Source organism: Hylobates moloch, unplaced genomic scaffold (genome assembly GCF_009828535.3).
Source record: "Hylobates moloch isolate HMO894 unplaced genomic scaffold, HMol_V3 SCAFFOLD_16, whole genome shotgun sequence".
Taxonomy (NCBI): domain Eukaryota; kingdom Metazoa; phylum Chordata; class Mammalia; order Primates; family Hylobatidae; genus Hylobates; species Hylobates moloch.
Window position 1 is genome coordinate 72,242,796 of NW_026652291.1, and position 7,711 is coordinate 72,250,506.

At 35.9% G+C, this 7,711-nt stretch overlaps 1 pseudogene; it reads left to right on the forward strand.

Moving 5' to 3' along the window:
- The first annotated feature begins 1,541 nt into the window (after positions 1-1,541).
- Positions 1,542-2,679, forward strand: LOC116484711 (small ribosomal subunit protein eS1-like; annotated as a pseudogene).
- The last annotated feature ends 5,032 nt before the right edge of the window (positions 2,680-7,711 follow it).

A 7,711-nucleotide genomic window follows, 5' to 3' on the forward strand; every position in this document is an offset into this window, starting at 1 on the left:
AAATGCTATACCTCCAGAAAAATGGCTGGTGATCATTGAACTATGACTACATCTTAGCAGAATTTAGGCCCCTCTCATCCTCTGTACTTGGTGGCTTAGCATTAGTTTTACAAAGGTGGTTTAGTTTGGGGAGGGGCTATTATCACTTAAACTATAAACTAAATTTCTGCCAGCATTAGCTTGGCTCATGCCTAGGAATGACCAAGGGCAGTTTAGAGGTTACAGGCAAGATGGAGTTGGTTAGGTCAGGTCTCTTTCACTGTCATCATTTTCTCACTGCTATAATTTTTGCAAAGCCGGTTTCACTGGTGGGGGCCTGCTTTCTGGTTTATAGGTGGTACCTTCTAGCTATGCCCTCACATAGTGGAAGGGAAGAACTCTTGTTTCTGTAACCCCTTATAAGAGCACTAATCCCATTCATGAGGACTCTGTCCTCATGAGCTAATTATCTCCCAAAGGCCCCACCTCCTAATACCATCACCTTGGGGGTAGGATTTCAACATATGAATTTTGGCAGGCCACAAACATTCAAACCTTAGCATATATAGTATGGTCTATAATTTAGGTATGTACTGTTTGTGATTAAACTACTACCTTATTACTCACTAAAGCTGCCAACACTTAAAGTAAAAGATTAGAGAATTCCACTTCTGAGACGTCACGAACTTAGTTCCAGCCTTGTGGGACCTCATATACCAATGTGTCCTTGAATGCTACTGGGCCACAGGTTTATATTTGTTTTTTATTTTTGGCAGGGGGAGGTGGGTGGTGAAGGACAGATCAGGTGTACAGAACTGAATTAATCAGAATCATCACTTCTTGGCACACAATTATGATTCTGTGTAATGTTGCTCTCCTGTTTGATTTTGTTATTTTTCCCTTCATTCTCTGTCTCATTCCCATTCTCTTCAAAGGTATCCAATCTAGAGGCTTTTCCCATGCTCACCCATAAAGCCTTGGAACAGCCCAACTGTCACTTAAAAAACCATCTGCTGTTGAGTAATATAGATGTTTGCGAAACAAGAAACAGGAGTATAACAAGCAAGTTACAAAAGAGTGTAACGGGAGTTAGATAATTTTCTGGTGGACTTTCTTCACCTATAAAAATGAAGTTAGTTATAACATGCTTTATATCTAACATAATAATATATAATAAAGAAAAAAATTATTTTCCACCAGGCACAGTGGCCCATGCCTGTAATCCCAACATTTTGGGAAGCTGACGTAGGAGGATCACTTGAGGCCAGGAGTTTGAGCAGCCTGGTCAACACAGTGAGACCCTATCTCTACAAAATTTTTTTAAAAAAATTAGCCAGGCAGAGTGGCTTACGCCTGTAGTACCAGCTACTTGGGAGGCTGAGGCAGTGGGGGTAGGGGGCGCGGTAGGGCACAGGGGGATCACTTGAGTCCAGGAGTTCGAGACTGCAGTGAGCTATGATGGCACCACTGTACTCAAGCTTGAGTGACAGAGTGAGACCCTGTCTCAAAAAACAAACAAACAAACAAAACCCCAAACCCCTTTTGGCTCTCTGAGCAGCACCATGGCAGTTGGCAAGCACAAGTACCTTAGAAAAGCAGCAAAACAGGAGCCAAGAAGAAAGTGGTTGATCCATTTTCTAAGAAAAATTGGTATGATGTGAAAGCACTGGCTATGTTCAATATATGAAACATTGGAAAGATGCTGGTCACCAGGACTCAAGGAACCAAAATTGCATCTGATGGCCTCAAGTGTCATGTATTTGAAGTGAGTCTTGCTGATCTGCAGAATGATGAAGGTGCATTTAGAAAATGCAAGCTGATTACTGATGATGTTCAGGCAAAGCCTGCCTGACTGACTTCTGTGGCGTGGATTTCACCTGTGACAAAATGTGTTCCATGGTCAAAAAATGGCAGACCATGACTGAAGCTCATGCTTATGTCAAGACTACTGATGGTTATTTGCTTCAGTTATTCTGTATTGGTTATACTAAAAAATGCAACTAATAGATATTCACCACCAACAGGCTCGCCAGATCTAGGAGATGATGGAAATCATGACCCAAGAGGTGCAGACAAATGACCTGAAAGAAGTGGTCAATAAATTGATTCCAGACAGCATTGGAAAAAGACATACAAAATGGTTGCCAATCTATTTATCCTTTCCATGATGTCTTCATTAGAAAAGTAAAAATGCTGGCCAGGTGCAGTGGCTCACACCTATAATCCCAGCACTTTGGGAGGCCGAGGCAGGTGGATCACGAGGTCAAATTGAGACCATGCTGGCCAACATGGTGAAACCCCATCTCTACTAAAAATACAAAAATTACCTGGGCATGGTGGCATGCACCTGTAGTCCCAGCTACTTGGGAGGCTGAGGCAGGAGAATCGCTTGAACCCAGGAAGCAGAGGTTGCAGTGAGCCGAGATCATGCCACTGCACTCCAGCCTGGCAACAGAGTGAGACTCCGTCTCAAAAAAAAAAAAATTAAAAATGATAAAGAAGCCCAAGTTTGAATTGGGAAAACTCACGGAGCTTCATGGTAAAAGTAGTAGTTCTGAGAAAGCTACTGGACATCATGAGACAGGTGCCAAAGCTGAATGAGCTGATGGATATGAACTCACTGGTCCTAGAATCTGTTTAAAGTTCAAACTTTTAATAGTGGCAACTAAAAAATTCTATTTGTGGAGAAAAGAAAAATGATTTTATAATGTTTATTATTTTAAAGAGAAAAGTTCTATAAGTATTACATCATGTTTAAATATAGAATAAGCTGAAAAAAGCAGAAATCTTTGCATATTAATAGAAAAATCTCAGAAGTCTTTATTTATTGGCAAGTCAGCTACTCTAAGGTTGTGAGGGTAACTTACTGACCTGAAAAAACACATTTTAAACCAATGTGAGATGTGGCTAATTGACTAATCAAAGTAGGAAAGACCCAGATGACTTTTTAGAATAATTCAGATCAGAGTGGATATTGACAGGGCAGATGGTGAATGGCATTGAAAGACAATGCCTTAATTTACTTACACTTTGTTTTCTAGTTTCTGTAATTTTAATTAAAGTGAGTAGAAATAAAATTTTGTCTAAGCATTTTTTCTTCCCAATATGAAAGGTGTTGACACATCATATCACTGAGTTGGAAAGATAAAGACAAGGGAAAGGATTAGAATTTGGTGTGAATTAACATATCACAGGGCTCTTGTGTCTGTAAAAGGTGAGGAAACAAACACATGTGTTAATGTAACTCCAACTGCAAAGGAAGGCTGTCAAGGCATGTGGGTTTGCTTGGCCAAAAGCTGTTGATTCCAAAAATGTAATTTCATTTGTTGGATTTTATTGTAATTAACACAGGGAGTTGCACTAGCTCAGAACTCTTATCTTTATTATCTTGGGAGAAGAATTATGAAATGTGTGCACTTACAAAATAGAATTCATATTTTTCAGAGGGCTATAATGCTAATGGGTCTTGGGAACCTCCTGGGATTATGAATTCAAGTTTACAATTAGGGTTTCTGCTTTGCAATCTCAAATGTGGTTTACCTGGAACAGTTAGAATTTCATCTTAAATGGTATTTAATAGAACTTGGGAGCTCTTCAGAGCAGGAACTTCAATTTTTGTTGTTGTTGTTGTTACCTATTGCAAAGCACTAAATTCACTGCTAGAGAAAACTAGCAGTCACTTTTTATGTGTACATCTAATTGTTCTTTACAATCAGATAGAGATCATCTCTAACATTTAACAATTCAAGGCATAAAGTTTACCTCATTAATGGGTGTAGAGGATTCACTATTTTAATAATTAAGCAAAATCTTTGATACTTGTATGAAGAGAAGGTAGATAGGACAAACAACAGGAAAACTAATTTATGGATTTCTTTAAATAGTGGATAGGGACAATTCATTCCCTCAGATATTTGTAATAAAATTTTAGAACCAGAAAATATCTACCTAGGAATACTAACGCTCAAACTTTAGCATGAGATTTATCTGCAGGTCTGAGCTCAGCTAACAACTTGTATACTGACTGTCAAAGCAGAGACTGCCCTTTCAAACCTCTCCTTGGGAAACTAATTAGCAGAATAATAAAAAGGCAAGATCAACTCTCGTCTTCCTTGTTGGGGATATAAAAAAACAGTAGTTCTAATTAGCAATAATTAAAATTTAATTAAGAAGCTCTTTGCAATCCTCCTCCCTGCTTCCTGAACTAGTGCTTGCCAGCTCTTGATTGTGGAGCTGTTTTTATTCCCGTGGTGCTGAATCATGGCTTAATCACAGCCTTAGATCACAGCTTATCCAGCCCTGAGCACTCATCACCACAGCCTTCCAAGAGTAACAGATATATATTCTAGATTTTTTAACCCAAGCGATTACTTTTTTCAGTTTTATAATCATGAATTATGACTTTTTACTTTTTAAGCAGCTGATTATAGATGCCATTATAGATGATTATAGATGAATAAAAGTTGCTTTTTATTTTTAAACTTATCTTTATATTTGTTCCCCTAGTTCTACCCCTTGTTGCAACAAAAGGATAGGAGACCTCCAAGAATATTAAATATTTGAACCCAAATTTCTACTTCTATGCTTTAAAGTAAAGCAGGTAATTAGCTTAAGTATAAAAAACTAAAACATTGGTAAAACCCCAGATTTTAAAAATAAAAGTATTTGATTATATAAAAATAAAACAGTACATGGTAGATGAAGGTTAAGGAAAATAAATATAGTACTTGATGATCCTTACAAAGTGTATATGATATTCTAAGTATTAATCTGAGTTTAAGATGTTTCAAATTGTAAAAGGAATCCCACTTAATTGTGCATTTTAACGTGGTTACAATGGTGAATTTCATATCATATGAATTTTATCTCAATAGAAAAAGGAACTCAAACTCTGACTTTGTCCTAGTTTTGGGTATGAGGATTAATCACAGTTTACAAAAAGAAAAAAAAGCCCCAAGATTCGATAGTTCATTATGAGCAGAAGAAAAAGGAAATAATCAAGAACAGAGGGAAATTAGTTTTTTTTAAAAGCCACCGAACTAAGAAATACAACCGTGGTTCTTTAATTATTAAGGGAAGGGCTCTGAATTTGCTCCATTATCTTAATTATGTTTCTGGAGCAAACATTATTTCAATGTGATAAAAGATGACATGACACTAAAGGTAAAGCCTGAGCAGATGTTACATGAGTAACAAGCCAATAGGCCCACATTCTGGTAATTTCTTCCCCACTAGACATGTTCTCATTAATCTGTGATTAATAGGATTCGAGTATAGTAAATGATGATGATCTATTGTCTGTCTTTGTCAAGCACCATGGAGGGAGTAATTTGTCAGCTCAGCTTTTGTGTGACTATTTAATAGCAAAGAGGGAGAGAGAAAAGACGCTAATCTTCTAATTGGCATCTATAGAGAAGGTCTAGGAGAATACTGCCTCTATGGAAATAGCCAGTGTAATTCCTATGCCTAAGGAAAGCAAATGCAGACTCTATGTATCTTTTATATAATTAACTGTGCCTTCTATTGAACAAAAATTGGGGATGGGGATAAAGAAAAAACGGCAATAAAACAGTCTTAAGAGATCTTAAGGTAACATTAACTTATAACATTTATTAACTTAGATATGAGGCTTTTTCAACTATAGTGACTTGCCAGAAAAGTGGGCAAAAGAAAGAAAAATAACTTTTGGTTAAAAAATAGTTGCTCAGATGGACCAAAATAACAATGTATAAAAAGCCAGCATCATCATCAGTACCACCACTAGCAACACATAATGCCCTGATGTTATGATGGTAAAAAATTAATACATCAATAAATCAATAAATAAATTCAAAACAGATGTTTTGAATGAAAATAATTTCATGATTAGTCCTGTCAAGTCTACTGTAAAAACTTCGTCAAATGGCTATACCTTGGTGAGAATGATGTGTGAAACTGCTCTTTCCCTTTTTCTCCCTCTCTCTTTGTATCTTTAAAAATTTTTGGCCGTGCATGGTGGCTCACACCTGCAATCCCAATACTTTGGGAAGCTGAGGCAGCTAGACTTCTTGAGCTCAGGAATTCAAGAGCAGCCTGGGCAACATGGTGAAACCCCTCTCTACAAAAATTTCAAAAAATTAGCCAGGTGTTGTGGTGTGCACCTGTAGTCCCAGCTACCCAACAGGCTGAGGTGGGAGGATCACTTGAGCCTGGGGGATTGAGGCTGCAGTGAACTGTGATCATGCCACAGGGCTCCAGTCTGGGCGACAAAAACAAACAAAAAACCCGTCTCAAAAAATTTTTTTCTGCACACTTTTCTATATTTTAGGTTCTAGGTACTTTACTGGTTGGTGGAAATGAAAAGGACAAGGTCTCACTGGGAGAAAATATTTGCAATGCATACAACCCACAAATAATTAGTATATGCACAGTATATAGAGAAAGACTACTGATCAACCTTAGAAACTGGTGAAGAATAAAAACAGGCAGTTGACAGAAGAGGAAATCCAATAGGGTCAATGAACATATGAATAGATGTTCAATATAACTAATAATCAGGACAATTTAAGTCAAAAGAATAAGATGTCATCCTCACCCATCGGATTAGCCAAAATTTAAAAAATGGACTAGATCACATGGGGACTTAAATATGAGTGGGAGTAAAAATCAGACAACCATTTTAGAATGCAATTTGTCAATATCAAGTAATTCATTTTCAATTTATCAGTATGTATAGCAATTCTACTTCTTGAACAATACCCCAAAGAAACCCTTGCACATGTGCACAGAGATATCTAGAAGAATATTCATTACAGCATTGTTTATAATAGTGAAAAACGAAAACTACCTACATATTCACCAGGGATGTGTTCATACTATAGAATGCTATATAGCAGTTTGAATGAATACATGAATGATTATTACCAACATGGATAAGCCTTAAAACTCAGAGTAAGTTAAGAAAATTTAGCAAATTTAAGAATATTTAGGGTATGCCACTACTAAAATAGTTTTAAAGCATATGCAAAACAATAAAATGCATATATAGTGATATATATGGATACATACATATGTGATGACTGTAAAAAAATGCATGGGAATGACATAACCCCAAATCCTGAATAGTAGTGATTATCTCTGAGAAGGGGGGAAGAAAATGAATTTGGAAGGTTTCAACAGTATTTCTAGTGTTTCATTTTTAAAAACTGCAATAAATGTAACAAAATGTTAAGATTTGGTAATGCTGGATGGTAAGTCTTTGTTATATTATTCTCTATGTTTTTATTTTTTATTCTCTATTTTTGAGAATATTTTGAAATAGTTCATAGTTTCAAAAGTGGAAAAATGTACAAGGTAAGGAAAAAACACATGGTTTCTAATTTCCAGGTGCTACTATTGTGTCAGGTGAATAGACAATTCACAAATAGCTGTAATGTAGTTTGATAAGTGTTTCAATGTGGCCACAAAGTGCTATATGTAGATATAAATTCATGCACACTCTCTAAGATATATATATACACACATATATGTATACATGTATATATATATACGTATATATGTATATATACATGTATATATGTATATAGGTATATACATATGTATATATGTATATGTATATATGTATATAGGTATATACATATGTATATATGTATATGTATATATACGTATGTATATACATATGTATATATGTATATGTATGTATATACATATGTATATATGTATGTATATACATATGTATATATGTATGTATATA